The sequence below is a fragment of the Taudactylus pleione genome, unplaced genomic scaffold (genome assembly GCF_031769625.1).
Source record: "Taudactylus pleione unplaced genomic scaffold, aTauple2 ptg000778l, whole genome shotgun sequence".
NCBI classification, from domain to species: domain Eukaryota; kingdom Metazoa; phylum Chordata; class Amphibia; order Anura; family Myobatrachidae; genus Taudactylus; species Taudactylus pleione.
This window is the reverse complement of record NW_028285180.1, coordinates 400717-427051: the sequence shown is the minus strand read 5'-3', so window position 1 is coordinate 427051 and position 26335 is coordinate 400717. Positions and strand designations below refer to the sequence as shown.

At 44.7% G+C, this 26335-nt stretch overlaps 1 pseudogene; it reads right to left on the bottom strand.

Moving 5' to 3' along the window:
• Nucleotides 1-26335, bottom strand: part of LOC148475106 (uncharacterized) — an 84703-nt pseudogene that overhangs the window by 21998 nt on the left and 36370 nt on the right.

Genomic DNA, 26335 nt, shown 5'->3' with positions numbered 1-26335 from the left:
AGTCCCAGACCCCCGGGGGTTCCGTAAGCTGGAACCCCCAAGAGCCCGCCGAGCTCCCCGGATCGCTACCGGTGATCGGTGCGGCGAAGGGGGTGTCGGAACAGTAGCACGGACGTCAGCTTGACTGTCCGTGCTGCCACTCAAATTCTTCAAGCTCATCAGGGGCTGTGAAATACAGCCCCCCTGTGCGGTGACCCGAGTCCGGCAGGGCACCAACTAAAAACTGAGGTGCCTTGGCCTGGAGGCGGTGTATAGGGGGGGCCCCGGTGCATCCTGGGATGACAGCTTTAACTGTGTGGTGCCCAGAGACAAGCCCATGCTAATACCCCAAGGTATCCCTGTGGATCCCTAAGGACCCTGTAGTAATCAGATTAGCTACATTTTATACACTGATGTCCCTTATTTGCAGTTTCAGCAAGTTGGCTGTAATCAGTTTGTATTTTTTTAATATGGTCTTTCACACAGTTTTATCATTATGTGTATATAATACATACACTACTTTCTATTTTTGAAGTAGGGTTATTTTACATTTTTGAAGAACAAGTGTTCTGGATATTTGAAGAAAATAAATATGACCTATGTGAAGGAAATATGATTGTGTATTGTACTTGTTCTAACAAACTTAAGGCATTCATTTGAATAGGATATATGGGGGAGTGGTAAGTCAGTATGTATATGATATATGTGAGGAGTACTACGGTAAGTCAGTATGTATATGATATATGGGAGGAGTACTACGGTCAGTATGTATTTGATATACGCATGTGTCCTACTACATCTTTGCTGCATATGCGGCAATTTGCGCCACTTATGGCGCAAGGGTACGCCCGTGAGCGGATAAGCGCACTGCGTTCACACCCGCCACTCCATAGGATTGCATAGTATGATTGCAGTGCACGCCATAGCGTACGCTTCTGCGGGTAATCACATGGCGCGATGCGTGCGCACGTTTGTAGCGTGATCAGCAAGGATGCAAGAGGACACATCTGTATGGGAGAAGTACTATGGTAAGCCAGTATGTAACACATTCTCATCCTACTGAGCCTAGATTACCAAACACATAGTGATAGGTATGCTGACTTCAAATTCTCAAGGGATTTTAAAGAAAAATTCTTCAGTAAAATCCATTACAGTATCATAAAACGGTTTGCAAAAACTATGACTAAAATTAGACTACAATGAAAACTGAGGTCAACTGACTAAAACAAAACAAAAAGACTAAAATGTGACTTTAAACCAACTAAATTATTTGAAATAAGCGACTAAGGCCCTGATTCAGACCCACTCGCAAGCGGCTGTCCGCTCGCAAGTGGGTCGATGGTCTGCACTGAGCATGCGCACGACGGAGGGAGCTCCGTCGTGCGCATGCGCCAGACGCGACGAGCGAAGGAAAGTCCTTCGCTCGTTGTGTCTGATCAAAGGGGGCGTGCTGTCGATGTTGATTGACAGCACGCCCCCTTTGGTGGGCATGCCGGGGGCGTGCCTCCCTGACGGGGGCGTTCCCAAGGGAACGCCTACCGTCAGAAGCCGGCCCCACTGACATCACTAGTGATGTCAGTGGGAGTGATTTTGGCTCTGATAGAGCCAAAATCACTCCGGGCCTTGCGGTTGAAAACCTCAACCGCAGGCTCCGGCTCGCAGTTTCGATGGTCGCGATGGTCACGACCATCGCGGCCATCAAACTGCACGCTCGTATAGGCTGTGGGTGGTGACCCACAGCTATACGAGCGTCCAGGAGGACGCTCCATTTTTATGGAGGGCGGCCCTCATTCAGAGCGTGCGCTCTGCTCAGAGCGTACGGCTCTGAATGAGAGCCTAAGACTAAAACTAAATTTAAAATCCTTGTCAAAATTAACACTGGATTTTGGTACATGGACACAAATGAACACAAGATTTTGTTTTTGCAAGACTAGGGGCCGTATTCAATTAGCTGCGATAATTTTGCCGCCATCGTCCGAATCTACTTTCCGCCAACTTTGCGTGTTTTGGAGGCGAAAAACTTTTCATGCGCGGCCCTGCTTTTTGCTCTATTCAATTCCAAAGGACTCGAAAACGAGACCCGGCGAAATGCAAACCGGCAAAAAGTGCTGTCAGATTTGGGGAAATCAGCCTGACACCCCCCAAAAGATGCACTATCATTGGGGATCAATGTAGATGCCCCCGAATAGCCCTGCTCAAGGTATTTGGGGTACTTAAATGCTCTCAATAGCTGCTAATTAGCGTCTTTGCACAAGTGGTGAAGAATAGCATTTAGCAGTTTTTTTGGAAGAAAATAACTAGTCCCAGCAAATTTGGGGTACATGAAAATTAGGGGTGTGCACCGGCCACTTTTCGTGTTTTGTGTTTTGGTTCTGGATCTTTCTTCGTGTTTTGGATCTGGATTGGTTTTGCCAAAACCACCCTTCCGTGTTTTGGGTTCTGGGTTTTGTGTTTTGGATCTGTATTTTTTTGAAAAAAAGCATAAAAACAGCTAAAATCACAGAATTTGTAGGTTTTTCTGCTCCTATGCTATTATTAACCTCAATAACCTTAATTTCCACTCATTTCCAGTCTATTCTGAACACCTCACACCTCACAATAGTGTTTTTATGTCCAAAAGGTTGCACCGAGGTAGCTGGATGACTATGCTAAGCGACACGAGTGGGCGGCACAAACACGTGACCCATCTAGGAGTGACACTGCAGTGGCAGGCAGGATGGCAGTTAGAAAAACTAGGCCCCAAACTGTACATAATGCAAAGAAAAAAAGAGGTGCAAGATGGAATTGTCCTTGGGCCCTCCCACCCACCCTTATGTTGTATAAACAGGACATGCACACTTTAACAAATCAATCATTTCAGCGCCAGGGTCTGCCACACAACTGTGGCTGAAATGATTGGTTCGTTTGGGCCCCCACAAAACAAGCTGGCAATTAATGTGTCCCTGCACAAACTGGCTCTACGGAGGCAAGATGTCATCCTCATCCTCCTCATCCACCGATTCCTCACCCTCTTCAGTGTGTACATCCTCATCCTCACAAAGTATTAACTCGTCCCCACTTGAATCCACCACCACAGGTCCCTCTGTACCTTCTGGAGGCTGGTCTCCCTGGAAGAGCTGATAATTCATTTTGATGAACATCATCTTCTCCACATTCTGTGGAAGCAACCTCCTACGCCTTTCGCTGACAAGGTTCCCGGCTGCACTAAACACTCTTTCGGAGTACACACTGGAGGGGGGGCAACTCAGGTAAAATAGAGCCAGTTTGTACAGGGGCCTCCAAATTGCCTCTTTTTCCTGCCAGTACAGGTATGGACTGTCTGACATGCCTACTTGGATGCTGTCACCGATGTAATCCTCCACCATTCTGTCAATGGTGACAGTATCATATGCAGTGACAGTAGACATGTCAGAAATTGTTGCCAGGTCCTTCAGTCCGGACCAGATGTCCAAACTTGGTCCTGCCTGCCCTGCATCACCGCCAGCGGGTTGCTTAGGATACCTAAGTTTTTTCCTGGCAGCCCCAGTTGCGGGAGAAAATGAAGAAGGAGCCGTTGACGTGTCACGTTCCGCTTCAGCTGACAGTGTGTTCACCAGCAGGTCTTTGCACCTCTGCAGGCTTGTGTCGGCCGGAAAGAGAGACACCACATAGGCTTTAAACCTAGGATCGAGCACGGTGGCCAAAATGTAGTGGTCTGATTTCAACAGATTGACCACCCTGGAATCCTGGCAAAGCGAATGAAGGGCTTCATCCACAAGTCCCACATGCCGAGCGGAATCGCTCCGTCTTAGCTCCTCCTTCACTTTCTCCAGCTGCTTCTGCAAAAGCCTGATGAGGGGAATGACCTGACTCAAGCTGGCAGTGTCTGAACTGACTTCACGTGTGGCAAGTTCGAAGGGCTGAAGAACCTTGCACAACACGGAAATCATTCTCCACTGCGCTTGAGTCAGGTGCATACCCCCTCCTTTGCCTATGTCATAGGTGGATGTATAGGCTTGTATGGCCTTTTGCTGCTCCTCCATCCTCTGAAGCATATAGAGGGTTGAGTTCCACCGCGTCACAACCTCTTGCTTCAGGTGATGGCGGGGCAGGTTCAAGAGTGTTTGCTGGCGCTCCAGTCTTCGGCACGCAGTCGCTGAATGGCGAAAGTGGCCAGAAATTTTTCGGGCCACCCAAAGCGTCTCCTGCACGCCCCTGTCGCTTTTCAGAAAATTCTGCACCACCAAGTTTATTGTGTGAGCAAAACATGGGACGTGCTGGAATTTGCCCAGATGTAATGCCCGCACAATATTGGTGGCGTTGTCAGATATCACAAATCCCCAGGAGAGTCTAAGTGGGGTAAGCCACTGGGCGATGATTTCCCTCAGTTTCTCTAAGAGGTTGTCGGCGGTGTGCCTCTTACTGAAACCGGTGATACACAGCGTAGCCTGCCTTGTAACGAGCTGGCGTTTCTGAGATGCTGCTACTGGTGACGCTGCTGCTGTTGCTGCGTAAGGTGATACATCTACCCAGTGGGCTGTCACAGTCATATAGTCCTTAGTCTGCCCTGTTCCACTTGTCCACATGTCCGTGGTTAAGTGGACATTGTGTACAACGGCATTTTTCAGGACACTGAGGACACTTTTTCTGACGTTTCTGTACAGTCTCGGTATCGCCTGCCTAGTGAAGTGGAATCTAGACGGGATTTGGAACCGGGGACACACTACCTCCATCAATTGTCTAAATCCCACTGCACTAATGGCGGATACCGGACGCACGTCTAACACCAACATAGCAGTCAAGGCCTCAGTTATACGTTTTGCTTCAGGATGACTGCTGTCGTACTTCATCCTCCTCGCTAAGGACTGTTGGAGGGTCAATTGTTTAGTAAAAGTAGTGGTGTTCCTACTTCCTCTCTGGGATGATGAACGACTCCCAGCAGCAGCAGCAACAGCAGCAGCGGCAGCAGTAGGCGTAGCAATGCAGGATCCTCCGGAGGAATCCCGGATAGGAGAGTCAGTCATGCCAGTGATATGGCCTGCAGGACTACTTCCGATCCTGACTAAGGAGGAAATTGACGAGGAGGGAGTTGACGGTGTGGTTTGCAGGCGCTTGGATACAACAGGACAACGGGATTTAGGTGTCCCTGGACTGCTTACGGTCTGAGCCAAAGTTTCTGAACTTGACAGTAACTTTTTATGAACGCGCTGCAGGTGCCGTATAAGGGAGGATGTTCCTAGGTGGTTGACGTCCCTACCCCTACTTATTTCACCTTTACATATGGTACATATGGCAAGACAGTTGTTGTCCGGATTTGGATAGAAATATTGCCAGACCAAAGAGGTGGAATGTTTGGTCTTCTGCCCAGGCATGACCGTGATGGGCTTTTTCATCCCACGGACAACAACTGTCTCCCCCGGAGCCTGATTTAAACAAACCACATCACCATCAGAATCCTCCTCGCCAACTTCCTCCTCAGCGCCAGCTACACCAGTATCCTCATCCTGTTGTACTTCAACAGTGACATCTTCAATTTGCATATCAGCAAGTGGACTGTGGGTGCTCCTTTCAGCACTTGCAGGGGGCGTGCAAATGGTGGAAAGAGCCACCTCTTCCCGTCCAGTGCTGGGAAGGTCAGGCATCGCAACCACCACCACACTTGGACTCTCTTTGGGGATTTGTGATATCTTCTTAGAAAGCACAGTTCTTCGCTGTGCTTTTGCCAGCTTAACTCTTTTGATTTTTTTAGTGGGAGGAGGGCTTCCATCGTCATGTGAAGCTGAACCACTAGTCATGAACATACTAGGGATCGACCTTAGCCGTTCCTTGCCACTCCGTGTCGTAAATGGCATATTGGCAAGTTTACGTTTCTCTTCAGCTGATTTAAATGTCTTTTTCAAGGTCATTTTCCTGAACTTTGCCATTTGGGATTGTATGTGCCCTCTACTATGACATTGGGCATCGGCCTTGGCAGACGACGTTGATGGCATGTTATCGTCTATGTCATGACTAGTGGCAGCAGCTTCAGCACTAGGAGGAAGTGGTTCTTGATCTTTCTCTATTTTATTTTTATCGGAGAAAGTTTGGTCCTCCATTTATGTTATATCGATTTGATATATACGTGCGGCTAAACACAGAAAATAAATTTTTTTTTGGTTCGGACTGGAGTGTACTTTGTGGGTTACAGCACCCTTTAACGGTCAAGCCAGCCGGCCCTTTACTTATGACACAGGCGCACTCTTGGCACTACTTTGTTGATGCACGTGCGGCTACTGCGCACACAATTCACAAACACAGAAAATAATTTTTTTTTGGTTTGGCTTTGGACTGGAGTGTACTTTCGGGGGTTACAGCACCCTTTAACGGTCAAGCCAGCCGGCCCTTTACTTATGACACAGGCGCACTCTTGGCACTACTTTGTTGATGCACGTGCGGCTACTGCGCACACAATTCACAAACACAGAAAATAATTTTTTTTTAGGTTTGGACTGGAGTGTACTTTCGGGGGTTACAGCACCCTTAACGGTCAAGCCAGCCGGCCCTTTACTTATGACACAGGCGCACGCTTGGCACTACTTTGTTGATGCACGTGCGGCTACTGCGCACACAATTCACAAACACAGAAAATAATTTTTTTTTGGTTTGGACTGGAGTGTACTTTCGGGGGTTACAGCACCCTTTAACGGTCAAGCCAGCCGGCCCTTTACTTATGACACAGGCGCACGCTTGGCACTACTTTGTTGATGCACGTGCGGCTACTGCGCACACAATTCACAAACACAGAAAATAATTTTTTTTTTGGTTTGGACTGGAGTGTACTTTCGGGGGTTACAGCACCCTTAACGGTCAAGCCAGCCGGCCCTTTACTTATGACACAGGCGCACGCTTGGCACTACTTTGTTGATGCACGTGCGGCTACTGCGCACACAATTCACAAACACAGAAAATAATTTTTTTTTTGGTTTGGACTGGAGTGTACTTTCGGGGGTTACAGCACCCTTAACGGTCAAGCCAGCCGGCCCTTTACTTATGACACAGGCGCACTCTTGGCACTACTTTGTTGATGCACGTGCGGCTACTGCGCACACAATTCACAAACACAGAAAATAATTTTTTTTTGGTTAGGACTGGAGTGTACTTTCGGGGGTTACAGCACCCTTTAACGGTCAAGCCAGCCGGCCCTTTACTTATGACACAGGCGCACGCTTGGCACTACTTTGTTGATGCACGTGCGGCTACTGCGCACACAATTCACAAACACAGAAAATAATTTTTTTTTTGGTTTGGACTGGAGTGTACTTTGGGGGTTACAGCACCCTTTAACGGTCAAGCCAGCCGGCCCTTTACTTATGACACAGGCGCACGCTTGGCACTACTTTGTTGATGCACGTGCGACTACTGCGCACACAATTCACAAACACAGAAAATAATATTTTTTTTGGTTTGGACTGGAGTGTACTTTCGGGGGTTACAGCACCCTTAACGGTCAAGCCAGCCGGCCCTTTACTTATGACACAGGCGCACGCTTGGCACTACTTTGTTGATGCACGTGCGGCTACTGCGCACACAATTCACAAACACAGAAAATAATTTTTTTTTGGTTAGGACTGGAGTGTACTTTCGGGGGTTACAGCACCCTTTAACGGTCAAGCCAGCCGGCCCTTTACTTATGACACAGGCGCACGCTTGGCACTACTTTGTTGATGCACGTGCGGCTACTGCGCACACAATTCACAAACACAGAAAATAATTTTTTTTTTGGTTTGGACTGGAGTGTACTTTCGGGGGTTACAGCACCCTTAACGGTCAAGCCAGCCGGCCCTTTACTTATGACACAGGCGCACGCTTGGCACTACTTTGTTGATGCACGTGCGGCTACTGCGCACACAATTCACAAACACAGAAAATAATTTTTTTTTTGGTTTGGACTGGAGTGTACTTTCGGGGGTTACAGCACCCTTAACGGTCAAGCCAGCCGGCCCTTTACTTATGACACAGGCGCACGCTTGGCACTACTTTGTTGATGCACGTGCGGCTACTGCGCACACAATTCACAAACACAGAAAATAATTTTTTTTTGGTTTGGACTGGAGTGTACTTTCGGGGGTTACAGCACCCTTAACGGTCAAGCCAGCCGGCCCTTTACTTATGACACAGGCGCACGCTTGGCACTACTTTGTTGATGCACGTGCGGCTACTGCGCACACAATTCACAAACACAGAAAATATATTATTTTTTTAGCACTTGGGGGGAGCACCCCTGATGGACAGAGCACCCCCTGGACAACACTACAGCACTCCTTTAGGACTGGGACACTGCACAGGACTTTGGAGTGGACACAGCCCCTATGGAGAACTGACTGCACAACACAGTCCAGCCAGCCCCTATGGACTTTGAAGTAGTGGACACAGCCCCTATTAACAACAGCAGCACAGCACAACACAGCCAGCCCCTATGGACTTTGAAGTAGTGGACAACAGCAGCACTACACTACACTACACTACACTACACAGCCCTAACTCCCACCCTCCCTCTTCACTGTCCACAGCCGAGTGAGAAAATGGCGCCGACGTGTGTACCTTATATAGGATCCAAAACCCGCGAGACTCGGAAGGCGGGAAGATGACGTTTTGCCTCGATTTCAGATCCGAGTCAGGCGGGAAAAGTCGAGCCTGACTCGGATCGGACTCGGATCGGGGGGGCTCGGGGGGGTTCGGATTTCAGAAATCCGAACCCGCTCACCCCTAATGAAAATGGGTGCAAGCATGGTTAAAAATCGCAAAAGTGAAGTTTTAAAAAACGCACCTTCAGCAAGCACCTGCATTCAAAAAAACATCTCCCCCATACTTGCAGACCCCCCAAAAACTTATTTCGCTAGTTTTTAAGTTTGTACCCCGACTTTTTTTTTCCGCCCCCTTTTTCAAAGTAATTTTTTGGGGTGTTAATTTTTTTTAAGGATTTTTTTGACGCAGTTATGGTTTGGGGGGCTCTCCGAAGGGTGCCGAGTGGTTTCCCAACATTTGCACCCCAAAACCGCAATTCTGCACTTTCTTTCACCACCTATTCAAAGGCGAATCTTTTTCGCCTATTACATTGCATTGCGTTTTTGCGTACACGAAAAGTATTTGGAATTGAATATGGCGATACTTTTCCACCTGGCGAAATGACGTCATTGGCGAAACTTTTTTTTGCCAAAATGGCTTTTCACGTTTAATTGAATACGGCCCTAGGTGTAAATGAGATATACTGATTTTTGTTCTTTCTTGAAGTAAATGTAACAAGATCCAGTGAACCCAGAATGTGTATTACAAGCATATATTGGAGGTCTGTGTTCACCTTGCACAAGTTCAATGTATGACCTTTCATACTAGAGGTACATAAAATGATTAAGCTTAATTTGAGATGGGCTGTGCCCAGTGCCAGATTAAGGTCCTCATGGGCCTGGAGCTGAAACCTATGAAGGGCCTATTGTGTACTGTCGAAGGGGGTGCGACTACTGATATGGGGGTGTGACCAGTGATGTGGGGGCGTGGTCTGTGTCGTGGGGTGTGGCTAGCATCATGGAGCATAGCTACCAACATACATTGAACCATCTTCATCTCCCTCCCCTTTTTGATTATTACACACCCACACATATATATATACTAGGGGTGTGCACCGGCCACTTTTCGTGTTTTGTGTTTTGGTTTTGGATCTGGATCTTTCTTCGTGTTTTGGATCTGGATTGGTTTTGCCAAAACCACCCTTCCGTGTTTTGGGTTCTGGGTTTTGTGTTTTGGATCTGTATTTTTTTGAAAAAAAGCATAAAAACAGCTAAAATCACAGAATTTGTGGGTTTTTCTGCTCCTATGCTATTATTAACCTCAATAACCTTAATTTCCACTCATTTCCAGTCTATTCTGAACACCTCACACCTCACAATAGTGTTTTTATGTCCAAAAGGTTGCACCGAGGTAGCTGGATGACTATGCTAAGAGATACGAGTGGGCGGCACAAACACGTGGTCCATCTAGGAGTGGCACTGCAGTGGCAGACAGGATGGCAGTTTGAAAAACTAGGCCCCAAACTATACATAATGCAAAGAAAAAAAAGGAGGTGCAAGATGGAATTGTCCTTGGGCCCTCCCACCCACCCTTATGTTGTATAAACAGGACATGCACACTTTAACAAACCAAACATTTCAGCGCCAGGGTCTGCCACACGACTGTGGCTGAAATGATTGGTTAGTTTGGGCCCCCACTAAACAAGCTGGCAATTAATCTGTCCCTGCACAAACTGGCTCTACGGAGGCAAGATGTCGTCCTCATCCTCCTCATCCACCGATTCCTCACCCTCTTCAGTGTTGTGTACATCCTCATCCTCACAGAGTATTAATTCGTCCCCGCTGGAATCCACAACCACAGGTCCCTCTGTACGTTCTGGAGGCTGGTCTCCCTGGAAGAGTTGATAATTCATTTTATGAACATCATCTTCTCCACATTTTGTGGAAGCAACCTCCTACGCCTTTCGCTGACAAGGTTCCCGGCTGCACTAAACACTCTTTCGGAGTACACACTGGAGGGGGGGCAACTCAGGTAAAATAGAGCCAGTTTGTACAGGGACCTCCAAATTGCTTCTTTTTCCTGCCAGTACAGGTACGGACTGTCTGACATGCCTACTTGGATGGTGTCACCGATGTAATCCTTTAACAGACAGACGCACGCTTGTCGCTGCTGCTTTGAGGATGCAGGTGGAATCTAGACGGGATTTGGAACCGGGGACACATTACCTCCATCAATTGTCTAAATCCCACTGCACTAATGGCGGATACCGGACGCACGTCTAACACCAACATAGCAGTCAAGGCCTCAGTTATACGTTTTGCTTCAGGATGACTGCTGTCGTACTTCATCCTCATCGCTAGGGACTGTTGGAGGGTCAATTGTTTAGTAAAAGTAGTGATGTTCCTACTTCCTCTCTGGGATGATTAACAACTCCCAGCAGCAGCAACAGCACTAGGAGGAAGTGGTTCTTGATCCTCCATTTATGTTATATTGATATATACGTGCGGCTAAAGCGCACACAAACACAGAAAATATTTTTTTATTTTTGCTGGAGAGTAGTGCACTTTGTGGGTTACACCACCCTTTAAGAAATGAGCCAGCCGGCTCTTTACTTATGGGACACAGGCGCACGCTTGGCGCTGCTCCTTTGTTGATGTACGTGCAGCCACAGTGCACACAAGTCACAAACACAGAAAATATATATTTTTTTGGTTTGGAGTGTACCAGAAGGCGCCCAGGCATCCCCAACAACAGCCTATGCCGCTATTGCGCTGCAACCATGGCAACCAGTAACCACAAGGATACCAGGGCACGCAGACAGCAACACCAGCCTATTAGGAAACATAGAAATATAAAAACATAGCGCGAACAACATGAACACCATATAAGTAATACTGTGCGCCTTCTGGTGACGTATGCAGATACACGTGACTTGTCCACGTGTGTGTCCGTCCGTTCACCCGGAAGTGCGCGCGGCGTCCTTGTTCACGGGGAGGTGTGTCTATGATGTCTGTAAGGTATTTATTTGTCTTTGTTCTTATTGTATGTTTGTATGTCAGTGTCTTGAGAAAGGGGGCTTGTCCTCCGAAACGTCGACCATTAAAACTGAATTTTCACCTGCATTTCAAGTCTCCGAGTGACGCCTTTTTTTGGATCTGTATCTGGGACACTGTGTTGGCACCCTATAGGAAGGCACCGGAGCAATTCAAATGGTATGCATCATTTATTGAGTGCCGGTCTGTGGATCTGTATGTAGGTGTACCCACTGCCATTTGTGTGTGTACACGGGACAAGGCACCAAGAAATTTATTTTTTGACCTATACTGACTTTTTAGTTTGCACCATATTTTGCTTACAGCTTTTTTGCACTTAAGTGTTACGTTTGGCACTATATATATATTTTTTTTGCTGTGCTTTTGCTGTTGTTTCGCTGTTTGGATAATCAGGATGTCTACAGCTAACTCGGATGCGGCAGAGGCTGCGTTACAATTATTACAACTTGATACGGGAGAGACTTTTAGTTTTTCTGACGTTGAGGCTGAATCAATATTATTTAAAGAGAAATTGCCGGATGACAGTAATGGTGCTTCTCTGTCTGAGTTACATAGGGATTTATTGAGACTGAAAAAGAAGGAATTAGATTTTTTCTATCATGCCAGCACATTATCTGACTATTATAAAGATAAACATATTCCACGAGGCTTCCGTATACACAATTTGCCAACTATTGGCAGATATAGCATTCCATTTTGCAAAAAATGGATTGCTATATTAAATAAATGCTCTATGGACTTAATCCTGCTTGTTATCGAGGAGTCATCCCGTGAACTAAATCTTACACGAGATAAAATTAAGAACTTTGAGACCTTGCATATGCCGTCTTTTGCAGATGATAAAGAAATTAACTGGTTGGATAAAATGAAACATCAGGTGGATCAGTACCGCCGTGATCTTGTCCAATACAAAAAGCAAAAACGAGAGAAGGTCCGACAGGATTATGATCAACATAAGGTGTACGGGTGGCTGAATAGTGGATTTAAATCTAACCCTGCCGTGTTTTATAAACAGCGGAGATTACCATCTAGTTACTATGGCAACTCAAGTACCTCAGCAAGTGATAATGAAAGCTGGGCTGCTCCAGTTAGTTCTAAGGGTAACACACAGATCCCTTTAGGGGTCGATACACGTGCTTGGCGAGCAGGTACAAGACCCAACCCACGAGAAGGGGTGGGCAGACAAAAAGGCAGAATAAATACCAAACCGCCAAGAGGAAGGAAGATGTAATCTTTAATTTGTCATCGACCCCTCTTAATGATTCTGAAATCTCTGTGTTAAGCAAAGGATTGTCTTTTGTTCCAACTAACCAGCATGACGAGTTTCAGTGGAAAATTAACACCTTCAAATTGCAACGTACTTTGAAATTGAAGGAATATTTTGGTAAAAGAAATACTAGTTCCAGTGTGAATTCGGAGCCAGTTGTTCCATCACAATTACGTAAGATTGCTTCTCGTTCACAGTTTGAACCTCAATCCTTCAATGCGTCCATAAAAACTTTTACGAGACTTTTGGAACAGAGTACTTCAGATGCAGCTCCATTTGTGTATTCTAATTTAACAAAGGATGAATATAATTCCTTGATCTCTCTCAGTAAAAGGAGGGATATCATCATCCGTGGAGCGGACAAGGGAGGGTCTATTGTGGTAATGGACTTACAGATGTATAAAGATGAATGTAGCCGTTTGCTTTCTGATAAGTTGACATATGGTGCTCTTTCGTCTGATCCCACTGTATTGTTTAAAAAAGAGTTGGATTTCATTCTGTCTGATGCTCTGTCTATGAGATTGATTTCTGAAACTATATTTAATTCATTAATTGTTGAACACCCGATCGTCCCGGTGTTCTACACGATCCCTAAAGTACATAAAAATGCACAGAGTCCCCCGGGCAGACCTATCATCTCTGCCCGTGGGTCTCTGTGCCAACCCATTTCCATTTTTTTGGATGTATTTTTGCAACCATGTATTCAGGAATCTAGAGTCTTATTTGAGAGATACTTCAGCTTTGTTGCTTAAATTATCATCGATTGAACGGGTACCAGATAATTGTTTCTTGTGCAGTATAGACGTTGCAAGCCTTTACACATGTATTCCACATGGTGAGGGACTTGCGGCGGTTAAACAACTGATTACCAATAATGCACTATATGAGGGCCCAAGTGTGCCGTTGTTTTTGAGTCTATTAGAGTTTACTCTTTTACATAATTATTTTTTGCATGATGGGTGTTTCTTTGTCCAGTTGGCTGGGTGTGCGATGGGGTCCTGTGTGGCCCCATCGTACGCCAATGCCTACATGCATCAGGTTGAACAGCAGCTCTTCTTCACTGATCCCAGTGTTACTCAGCATGTGTTTCTCTACCTTCGTTATATTGACGATATACTCATTTTCTGGACTGGGACGGAACAAATGTTTAATGATTTGATCCAGACACACAATTCGTCTGATGTGGCTGCTAAATTGACGTATAATATCAATCTCCATGAGATTACTTTCCTTGATGTCAGGATTGAATCTGTTTCTGGTCAATTACAGACATCATTATACGTCAAACCCACAGATCGCAATACTATTCTGCGACATAATAGTTTCCATCCTATTTCAACCTTAAACAGTTTGCCATACTCACAGATGCTCCGAGTATGTAGGATCACCAGTGAGAGTGGTGAGCTACACCGACAACTCGATGTTATGGTAAAAAAATTTATTGACAGAGGGTACCAACTCAATGAGCTACTTCAGGCCAAAAACAAAGCTTTAAAAATCAGTCGCAATGAATTGTTGCACTCTAGTTCTAAAAAATCTGATCAGAATGTGATCACATGGGTCAATAGATACAGCACGAGCAGTAGGTTCAGTAACAAAAAAGTCAAACAATTGTGGCCTCTGGTCCAATCGGATCCTGAGTTGCCTTTTTTGACCAATACTAGAATTCGCCCGTGTTATAGCAGGGGCCGTAATTTGAAGGATTTTCTAGTAAAAACTGACATTACTGGTTTCTCTAGAGATACTCCGGTACATTTTTTGCAACGAAAACATGGTTGCTATAAATGCACGGGATGCCTAACCTGTAGGTATATGGTTGCGGGCAATAGTTTTTTGCACCCATATTCAGGCAAGAGATTTAAGATTTACCATACGTTAACTTGCAGTTCCAGATTTGTCGTGTACCTCCTGTCTTGCCCATGTGGGTTACATTACGTGGGCAAGACAGAGAGGCAGTTTAAGGAGCGCATGGCTCAACATCGATCCGCCATTAGGGCGGCTATTTCAATTGGCTCTAGTGAGCAACCTGTGGCTCGTCATTTTGCCCAGGCTAAGCATGGGGTGGCCACGATTCGATATCGTATTATTGACCACGTCCCGTTGTCATTACGAGGAGGCAACAGATCTAAGCGTCTGTTGCAACTTGAATCCAAATGGATTTTTTTGCTTGACACGGTTGTCCCTAGGGGACTAAATGAATCATTGGTACTGAGTAGTTTTCTTTAATTATATAGCAAGTTACTATGGATCTTGCCTGTGACCATCCTGGGGCGATATTTGTTATAGGATATAAGATATATCTTGTTTAAAAGGGGTGAGAATTTGCTGCAATTTTACATTATTTATCATGTACATTTTACTAACAGCTTTAACAAATGTAACAAAAATTGGCTGTTTTGTTAGCAGGGATTATACCATTGCTTAGTTGTCCGAATGGCTGTAATAGTATTTTTCTTTCTTTTGTTAATATTATTTGTCATTATAGTGCACAGTATTACTTATATGGTGTTCATGTTGTTCGCGCTATGTTTTTATATTTCTATGTTTCCTAATAGGCTGGTGTTGCTGTCTGCGTGCCCTGGTATCCTTGTGGTTACTGGTTGCCATGGTTGCAGCGCAATAGCGGCATAGGCTGTTGTTGGGGATGCCTGGGCGCCTTCTGGTGACGTATGCAGATACACGTGACTTGTCCACGTGTGTGTCCGTCCGTTCACCCGGAAGTGCGCGCGGCGTCCTTGTTCACGGGGAGGTGTGTCTATGATGTCTGTAAGGTATTTATTTGTCTTTGTTCTTATTGTATGTTTGTATGTCAGTGTCTTGAGAAAGGGGGCTTGTCCTCCGAAACGTCGACCATTAAAACTGAATTTTCACCTGCATTTCAAGTCTCCGAGTGACGCCTTTTTTTGGATCTGTATCTGGGACACTGTGTTGGCACCGTATAGGAAGGCACCGGAGCAATTCAAATGGTATGCATCATTTATTGAGTGCCGGTCTGTGGATCTGTATATGTATATATATATATATATATATATATATATATATATATATATATATATATATATATATATATATCACAGGGGCTCTGCACTCACCATAATAACTAATAATATTAAACATAATAAACAGTGGGGTTGAATTGATCAATGCATTTAAGCTTGCAGCCCCCGTCACGGGACCCCGCTTTACTGCAAGTCCCTACTCTATTGCTCAGAATTATAACATGGATATAGCCATCACATTAGTGTTAAACTCAGGGTATGCTATCAAGGTTAAAGCTCACAGCAACTTTGCTTTTAAATGTGAAACAGTCACCAAGCACACCTGTTGCAAAGTACCTAGGAAAACAGCTGACACAAGTTAGATAACTAGTTAATAGGGGTGCATGAGAAAATGTGATTACAAAAATTATTAATTATAAAAATTAATCATAATAAACAAAAAGCACTAATCCACGGCACTCACCATTCCTAGTTTTGGGATGCAACATGGTATGTGACCACATTGTTTAAATAGAAATCACAGGGGCTCTGCACTCACCATAATAACTAATAATAATAAACATATATATACACACACACACACATACAGTTTTATATGTGTGTGTGTGTATATATATATATATATATATATATATATATATATATATATATATATACATACACACACACACACACACACACAGTATATGCACAGTTTGTATACATGGTCTTTTTATTTACAATATACTATATGCACACATATTTATAAACATACTTCTTTAAGAATATTTAATAATTTTAATATTATGTAAGATATGCATACATATCAATACATATACTACTACACAGCAGCAGCCTGGTATTACGGATTTAAACCCAGCTCACCTTTGGGGTACTAAAAAGAACCCTGCAGATAGTCACTGTGTCACCAGCCACGGAGGAGCTGTGAGCCTGTGTCTGAGGTGCTGCCAGTGGTCGGTGCGCGGCCGGGGGTGGGGTGTGGTTGGCCCTCGGGCTGCTGCAGGAGGTCGGTGCACAGCCTGGGATGGGCTACGTGAGGACGCGGTGCGGTGGTGGCGGCGGGCGGGACCTATGTGACGTCACATGACGGGTAGGCTCCTCCGGCTGTTACTAGCGCTGGGAGGGCTAGAGAAGCCCAGCCCTCCATTACGCTGCGGCCCTTACAGTAAGTTTGTTCACCGGTGTTCCGGTGTCACAGCCGCGTCCATGGGTGTTATGCACTGCCGGGGGGGCTGTGGTCGGCCCTGAGGCTGCTGCAGAAGGAAATGAAAATTCCTTTCTACAGCAGTAGACACACGCATCAGAGGGCTGTGGGCCTATTCTGATTGTAGGCCTGGAGCTGTAGCTCCATCAGCCCCATTACTAATCCGGCCCTGGCTGTGCCCTTGAATGGGACACTTATTTGAATAGTCTCTTGCTGTGTAGTGCTGCTGCCACATGCCCCCGTGTACTGAATGTAATAATATATTGTACCTTTTCTGATTTAGGTATAAATAACTGATCTCAAGGGGGTTAAACCGTATTCTTTCCTGTGGACTACACATATCAGAGCCCTGTCACTCTCCTGTGAATTGAACACAGTGGTGCACAAAAGGCATTAGCGCGTGACCCCAAAAAGATCACAAGGAGCCCGCCTTTCCCTGGTAGATTTCCCTTCCCATATTGGAAGGTACGGTGCACTTTTCCACAGAAATGCAACTAGAAGCAACTTGTTATGATTGGATACTTTAACTAGCTGATTAAAAGGACCAGAAAACCTAAACTGATGTTCTATTGGAACTTCTCCTTCCAGGCTTGCACAATTGACAGTGGTTCCTGTCTATCTTTCTTCCAGTCTATAGAGGTAAAGTGTAGTGTTGGAAGGTGAGGAGTGAGGCATTAGCACAATAATGTATTACTCTTCTTTCTGTGTTTTGGAACTTCAAGGATAATTGATTTCCAGGTAATACTTTGCTTGTATTATTAAAAATTGCAAATGAAATAGTGCTGTAGTGAGAAATTAACTGTGAAGCTAGGCTACATTGGGACTCACATCCATGATTATTTAAGACTTCAAGAGTTTTGGATTCATGTAGTTTCTGATTGGTCAGGTTTATGATACAGCATAATGACAAGTAAGCAAATGTATGTGATGAATTCTGCTTCTATGGCACTGTACATGCATGTGCAGATTGGGAGTCTCTAACCAGTGATTAATTATGGTATTAACTAGTTGCGCTGCCTGGGTCATTTCATATATTGATAGAGAGGAAAGTCTTGTCCCCATTTAATATTGGCTTATCTTGGATAAATAATCAATCATATATTGATAGAGAGGAAAGTCTTGTCCCCATTTAATATTGGCTTATCTTGGATAAATAATCAATTAACAACGAAGGACAGATGTGGACACATCTGTATGTCTAACAGTGTTCCAGAATAACAGGCTTATCTCTTTTGCAAAACAGGATTAAAAAAAAAACACCAGTAAAAAGTGGAATTGATAAAAACTTGTTCACAGTAAAATAGAGCGGAACAAATAGTGTTGATAAGTATTGGATCTCTAAATATGTATTAGATAGAACAGGAGTAGGCAGGTCCAGCAGCTGTGGAAATATCCATCCCAGCCTGCCCTGGCACAGCTTTAGCATGTCCTAACCACAAAAGTGTGGCAAATCATGCTAGGGTTTGTAGTTCCACAACAGCTGGAGTGCCACACATTACATACCCCTGAGATAGTGTGCAGGACTTAAAACAAATAATGACAACAGAGGCTAATTTTAGGATTCTCAAAAAAAATAAATAAAAGTACAGTATATATATATACACACATATACATATACATATATACATACACACACACACACATACACTGTATATGTATAATTATTAGCAAAATGGGTTTACAAGTATAAAAAGATAGACAGATTAATGTTGTGCAAGAAAGAAAAAATAGGAACTTCCTTCTCTCTGAGGTGCACACTGCATTTCTCGGACAGACTGTCCACTTCTTCTGGCTGCGTGAGACGATTGTCTGAAGTGTTGGCTTATGTAGCAACATTTGACTGACAAATCACAGCCTGTGATTGCTGAAAGTCAGGGCCATTAGTTGTGCACATCAAAAATTAAAAAGCTAGTGAATACTGAGTGTTAGAGCGTGTTTACGTGAATGGAGCTTATGCAGAACGAAGTAACAAGTGAATGTGATAGGTAGCATCAATCTCCAGTAAACAGGTGAAACTATAGAAAATACCCCAAAAATAAAGGATTGCGCTAGCCAATCCAGCAGAGGTGAATATGCAGTAACAATATATTGATAATAATACAAATATCTACACACAGTACCACTGCAGCTGTCCGAAATTTCAGGGGTTATCTGATAGCATAGACAAAAACTATATAGACATATAAAGGAACAGCGCAAGGATATTGTGAGTGAATATACTACTGCACGTAATAGTTCAGATTTGTAAATTTATTTGAAAAAATATAAACATAGTTTATTTAAAACATAAAAATACAAAATTCTATAAATGCACAATAAAATTAAAACAAAAAAAAAAATGTATATGCATATGGGAAGTATATTTGTGTCCCATGAGATTATGTCTCTGGTGCAAATAATGGACCCATCACGCAGGGAGAAATAATGGACCCCCTACACTCTAAAGAGATTGTGGTTTTCTCTGAACCATTTGACCTCAAATTATCACCATTCCATCTGGCGTCCTGATCGAATATTCCAACAAAGGATTACAACTTGTACTTTAAGTGAGACAGCACGAAGCTGCTGGAATTTCATCTCCTTGTCATAACATCACCCCTTCAACGGGACTGCACGTAGCTGCAGGGATACATTCCACTCCCAGGACTGCTCCTTTTGGATGGTATGGATATTTACTTTGACCTGCGGGACAGGTCCATTATTTGCGCCAGAGACATGGGGCTTCATTCAGAGGCGGCCGTACGGTCTACGACCGCACGGCTGCCTCGATGTTTGTCCAGTGCGCATGTGCACGAGGGAGCCGGCTCCTTCGTGCGCATGCGTGAGACCCGCTACGACCAGCAGCGCCGGTCGTAGCGGGTCTCTTTCCAAAGGGGGCGAGCTGTCGATGTTGATTGACAGCTCATCCGTTTGGAAGGCGGGCCGGGGGGTGGCAGCCCAAACGGAGGCGTTCCCATGGGAACGCCTGCCGTTTGGGGGAGGCCCCACTGACATCACTAGTGATGTCAGTGGAGAGCTTCCGGCTCTGACAGAGCCAGCTCCTCTCCGGGGCTTACGACAAGTGAGACCCTACCCTAGGGTCTCGTCCAGTGGCGGACTGGGCCGGGGGGCAGGGTGCCATGTGCCCCCCAGGCCGTTCTATTAGCAAGCATCGTGGGCCGCCCACCTCCTCCTTGCAATCGGCTGTGGAGGAGTTGGACCAGTATGCAGCTCAGGGGTTTCCGCCGCGGCTGCGTTGTGACTTTAACTGTCGGAGGCAGCCGCGGTCACGTGCTCTTCTGGTTTGTACTACAGGGCTACGGAAGCCCTGTAGGTACATAATAAACAAGGCACCAACCCCGGCCGTCCCGTCGACGTCGCGCATAGGCGGCGCCGGCCGTACATAACAAGCGGCAGCGGCTACAGGGGGAGGAAGGGAGGGTGGTGGTGGTTATGGGCCCGTCGGCGTCGCGCATAGGCGGTGCCGGCCGTACATAACGAGCGGCAGCGGCTGCAGGGGGAGGAAGGGAGGGGGTGGTGGTTATGGGCTCGCAGGGCAGCAGCTACGGGGTATGCTGCTATGGGGGGTACGCTGCTATGGGGGGTACGCTGCTATGGGGGGTACGCTGCTATGGGGGGTACGCTGCTATGAAAGTGGAGAGAGAAAAACAGAGAAAAACAAAGAAGAAATAAAGGTAAGTGTATGTTTAGTATGGATTTTATACTCTATTTTTCTTTTGAAATAAAAATATGGTGGGAGGGAGTTCTTGTATGTACTATTTCTCTACACTGACCGTTGGGTAACATGTACAAGGTGCTGCAAAGTGACAAATGCGCCTTAACCAGCGCTATTTTACACTTACACTGTTGTATGTTAGCAGCGCTGTTTAAAATAGTGCTGCTGACATACACAAGTGTACGTATATAAAATAGCGCTGCTGACATACATAAGTGTTCGTGTAAAATAGCGCTGCTGACATACATAAGTGTTCGTGTAAAATAGCGCTGCTGACATACACAAGTGTTCGTGTAAAATAGCGCTGCTGACATACATAAGTACGTGTAAAATAGCGCTGCTGACATACATAAGTACGTGTAAAATAGCGCTGCTGACATACATAAGTACGTGTAAAATAGCGCTGCTGACATACATAAGTGTATGTGTAAAATAGCGCTGCTGACATACATAAGTGTATGTGTAAAATAGCGCTGCTGACATACATAAGTGTTCGTGTAAAATAGCCTATTTTACACGTACACATATGTATGTTAGCAGCGCTATTGTACACATACCTCCATTTAAGGATGCGCCGTTACTTATGGGCCAGTGCCTTGGACTTGCCCCCCAAGCTAAAAGTTGCCAGCCAGCCCCTGGTCTCGTCGTAAGCCCCGATGGTCGCGATGGTCTATGACCATCGCGACCATCACCCTAGCGGTCGTTAGAGCTGTGGGTGTAAACCCACAGCCTAACGACCAAAACAGAGGCGGCCGCTCAGGATGCAAGCGGCCGCCCAATTTCTGAGCGACCGCTTGCATCCTCCGACCGCCTCTGAATCAGGCCCATAATCTCATGGGACACAAATATACTTCCCATATGCATATACATATTTTTTGTTTTAATTGTATTGTGCATTTATAGAATTTCTATTTTTAGGTTTTAAATAAACTATGTTTATATTTATTCAAATAAATTTACAAATCTGAACTATTACGTGCAGTAGTATGTTCAGAGGGACATAGGTGAAATTGGAATCAGTGTGATTGGTTAAATAGTGGATTGGGTGCCACTAGGAAGTTAACATTATTCTGTATAAACAGTAAACACTAATGTACCCCAGCTTTCTTCTATTTCTTTGTGGATATTGAGACATTAAACAAGACACAGCTAATCTGAGGACAACTACCTGTTGCAAGTCAACCACTGGAGGAGAGGGGTAAAATACTGCTTAATGCTCTGTTTACACAAAGAATAGGTGCGCACAGCTACTGTATATTCACAGTTTTATTTTCAGCAAAATAACAGTGTACACAATTATTTTTTAAAATCTTTTAGTTCATTCAGGATCCAGCATGAAAAGGCTTCAACAGTATGACAGTGTGCAAAGAGCATTTAATTTTAGCCTTAGTGATTGAGGAAATGAACCTGCAATAGTGCATATTGCAGGATTTCCCAAAGTACAGGTGTTAAGGACATCCATGGTTGAGCACACATGACTTAATTAGTACCTCAGTCAATTTAATTTAACCATCTGGACTCAAGCATGGATAGCCTTAAAACCTGCACTGTAATGGCAGAGTGTGGGAAGCTCTGGCATACTCTAGAATGAAAGCGATCTTTCCGTCAGAAGCCAACTTCTGTACCTTGCCCCTTGCAGTAACGTTTCCTGGCCCTGGGTCCTGTACTGAGAATGGATAATAGTGTGTAGAGCAAGCGTTTACATCATATCTATCTCTTTGCCTGCATAATATTGATTTTGAAAAAAATATTTACTATAAAAAGAAATATTTTTCATAAATATTCTCCTGTATAGAAAATATTACCAGTACATGCCATCTGATAAATAGCAAAATTTAGCTCTCTCCATGTGAACGACTTTCATGTAACACAGGTTATTAAATGCGATTGGGAATGATCTTCAACTATGAAAACCACCCCATCTGTAAGCAACTTGTGTAATCACTTTCCCCTTTTTAAATGTTATTGTTAAAAATATAAAGAATAAAATATAATATACTAAACAAAAAAGGTATTGGTGACTACTTGAGTAAATTAGGAAAAACATTTATTGATGTAACATATAATCTTTACTATATTAACCTTTTCCAACAGTATTAATGCATTTATTATTTTGCCAGGTGAAGATATTCTCAGTTGCTCAGTTTCTAGATGGATTCCTTTTGGCCTGCTTATGGTGCTCACCTCTCCTGCCGCAGAATCTACTTGGGACTGTATCAGCACAGACATTACTGTCTTCAAACCTAGCAAAACAATGGTACATGCCATACAGTCATGCTTTGGAACATCAAGTAAAATAACCAAGTATGTAGCCCAATAATCTACTTAAGAGAGTTTAATTTTACGGATGGACCAGAATCTCCCTCATCTACAAAGCTCCCGATCAGATCTCTCCTCTCTATGGAGGAGATGTAGCAAACCTTAAGAGTGGGGAAGAGAACAAGTGGTGAAGTTCCCCATAGCAACCATACAGCTTCTACCTTTCATTTTATAGAATGCAAATGATAAATGCTAGCTAGATGTTGGTAGGTTGCTATGGGCAACGTCTCCACTGTTTGGAAGGTTCAATACATTTAAATCTCCAGCTTAATTTCCTCCTACACTCCCCCTCATACTCTGCTAATAATTTCTGTCCCTCCTCCTCCCTGATCACTACTTCCCAGACTACCCCCATCCACTTCAATGACCTCCCTTACTCCAGTACTTTCACCCAGCCTACCAACATGCCTCCTCTACTCTGCCCTCATTTCCACCCTTATCCGTTATAGACGTTAAGTTAGTCCAAGCCTGGCCCTCTACACTTTGTTTTCTCTACATAGTTATGCTAATTGCACACTGTAATTATGGAGTTGTGATTTTCTTAACATATTTTAGACTATGTATGTAATTTGTTGCCCCTTGTATTTTCCTTTCTCCACGCTACAGAACCTTTCTGGTGTCTTATAAAGAGAGGATAATAGTAATAATGTTGGTCTTACATATCCTCAGTCTTCCCAAAATCCCAGGGACGTCGCCATTCTCCTCTTGAATTCTTATGTCGCACAAGCTGTTCAAGGTCAATTTGTTCACGTTCCTTTTTTCACTTTAGATACTCCGTTTGCTCTGATGTCGGCATCGTCACTGGTTGCTCTGAGCAGCTCACCTGACATTTTCCACTTAGCTTGCAAGACAAAGACAGAATATATGAAAATACTCCTCATAAAACAAACAAAAAAACTAACATTGAAAAGAAGGTAGGGAGTCACAGGGTTGTATACAGAGCAACAAGGTTGTAACAGTTGTATACCACGTTTGACGCTATAGTGCCTACTTTTGCCATCTGTCCACACTTTGCTCCAATTTGCGTTACTTCTTCACTCATATGGTTTTGCAACTTATGAATTGTGTGATCTGACAATGAGTCAGTGCAAAGCAAAGAGCAGTTCCAAATATTTAACACATTTGGTATTTGGTCTGTACAGATGTGTCCTCATACATCTAGCCTCAATACGCCATGTGGCGTGAGACGCTAGGTCCTGTGGGACTCTGCCTGAGTGTCTTTTTCACCTGCAAATGTGTCTTAGTTGACATGCAACGTGACAGGGAGGTACCAGGACACTGCGCTGATCAATTTGACATGCGACACATGTATATTTGTGTGCGACGGAGTCTGTAAATTAAGCAAAATGGAACTTGGGAGTGGGAAAAAAGCCACTGCCGCTGCATAGTAGCACTTCCTATACAGATTCTGAAGCAAAATAGTGGCAAAAATCTCTTGAGGTTGGAATCTACTATCATGACCTATTTAGCCTTGCCTGCTTCTGCCCTTTATGCCAGATTGTTTTGTTTTGCCTCAATAGCGTTGGCCTCTATTTGACTGTTTTACATGCCTGTGTATAGACACATGCATACTACAACTAGTCTGCATTCCTGTGTACTGCACTATCGCTTTTATCCAATTCTGCGTACAGACTACATCGTGCTGCTAAACTATAGCTGGTTTCCACTCCTGTGTCCTGCATAAAACAACAACTGTGTCTAAAGGCCATCTGATCAAGGATCTCGCGATCCTGCGATCAGATGGGAAACGCCAATCCGCCGGTTGGAAATGCCTACCATCGATGTTCATCGCAGGATTGCTGAAATTTTACATGCTAAATTTCACCGATTTGACAATCACAATAATTTTTTGATCGTGACTGTCATAACTGTGAAATCCCGGGTTCAGCATCGCAGGATCACGGAATTTGAACAGTTATCATATTAATGTGTTTTACTACGAATGACAAATTACTACTTCAGGGCATATCACTACTACTAATGGCTTCCATTAATTAATTACTATAACAGCAGCGACTACCAACTCATCACAGTGGTGAGAAATGCTGGCCTGGGGTATTTCATAGCAGACAAGTGGCTGGGGCTCCTGTGCAGCTAGAAACACCCATTTCTATGGCACTGTCCAATTCACATGTACAGAACATGATACCAGGGCTTATTTACACACCGACTATTCCTATAGCAGAGTAGCAAAGCAAAATGTGAGACGGGCCCTAGACTTATGCCGCTGCCAACAGGATCTAATGAAATAAATCCAGCCCTGGGGGCGTGGCCACGGAGAGCATGGAGTAGCACGCTTTCTCGTGCGCTCTCTGGACCCAGATATCCGCTATCCACATCCTGCCTGCTCCTCCGTGTTATTATTCGGCGACCTGGTGGTAGTTGGTGCACAGACCGTGCTGTGCCATCCTGTCGCAGCTGCAGAGACTGTCTTATGGTGCATACACACTAGACGATATGCTCCCTGAGCGATATCGTCTAGTGTGTCCCCGGCAGGCTGTGCTCAATGTCGTTCATGACATTGAGCACAGCCGCTGAACGATATCATTAGCGATATCGTTCAGCGCCGGGCTCTCTCACCCATTCCCTGACATGCAGCAACCTGACGAGGTCGTCAGGTTGGCCTGCATGTCAGCCCGATGAACGAGGATGACGAACGACCCGCGGGAACGCGCGTCGTCGTCATCGTTCATCTTTTTGTGTTAAAAATGGACGATAAAGTGGACGACTGAACGATAACGATATCGTTATCGTTCAGTCGTCCACTTTAATCGCCCAGTGTGTACGCACCATTACACAGAAAGATGGAAATCGTTGCGGTGGGGCCTTTCCACATGAGACGCCGGCACCATCTTCTGTGTCTGAGTGGCACCTCCGCAGCGGTGCCTGTACGTTGCTCTCAGCTCTTCTCTGGGTGATCAGGGGGAGCGTTGACTTGGAATACGTGGCTGCTGGTGAGTCCTTCCCTGCTGGCCGTGGTAGTCGTGTGCAGGGCTCCTGTACATGCTGCTAGTGCTGCATTCCTCCACTCCTATACTGACCTGCATGAGGAGCCTGTACTTACTATACCCTGCCTGTAAGCTGCTGTTGATATCAGTTTAAGCTGACTCTGAGCTAAAAACAAAAGGAACTTTCTTTAATCCTCCTTTTTTACTACTGTGCTCTGCTGTACTGTGTGTGTGTGTGTATATATATATATATATATATATATATATATATATATACATACACACATACACACACTGTTGGAGCCTCATTTCTTCCGGTTAAAAGGTG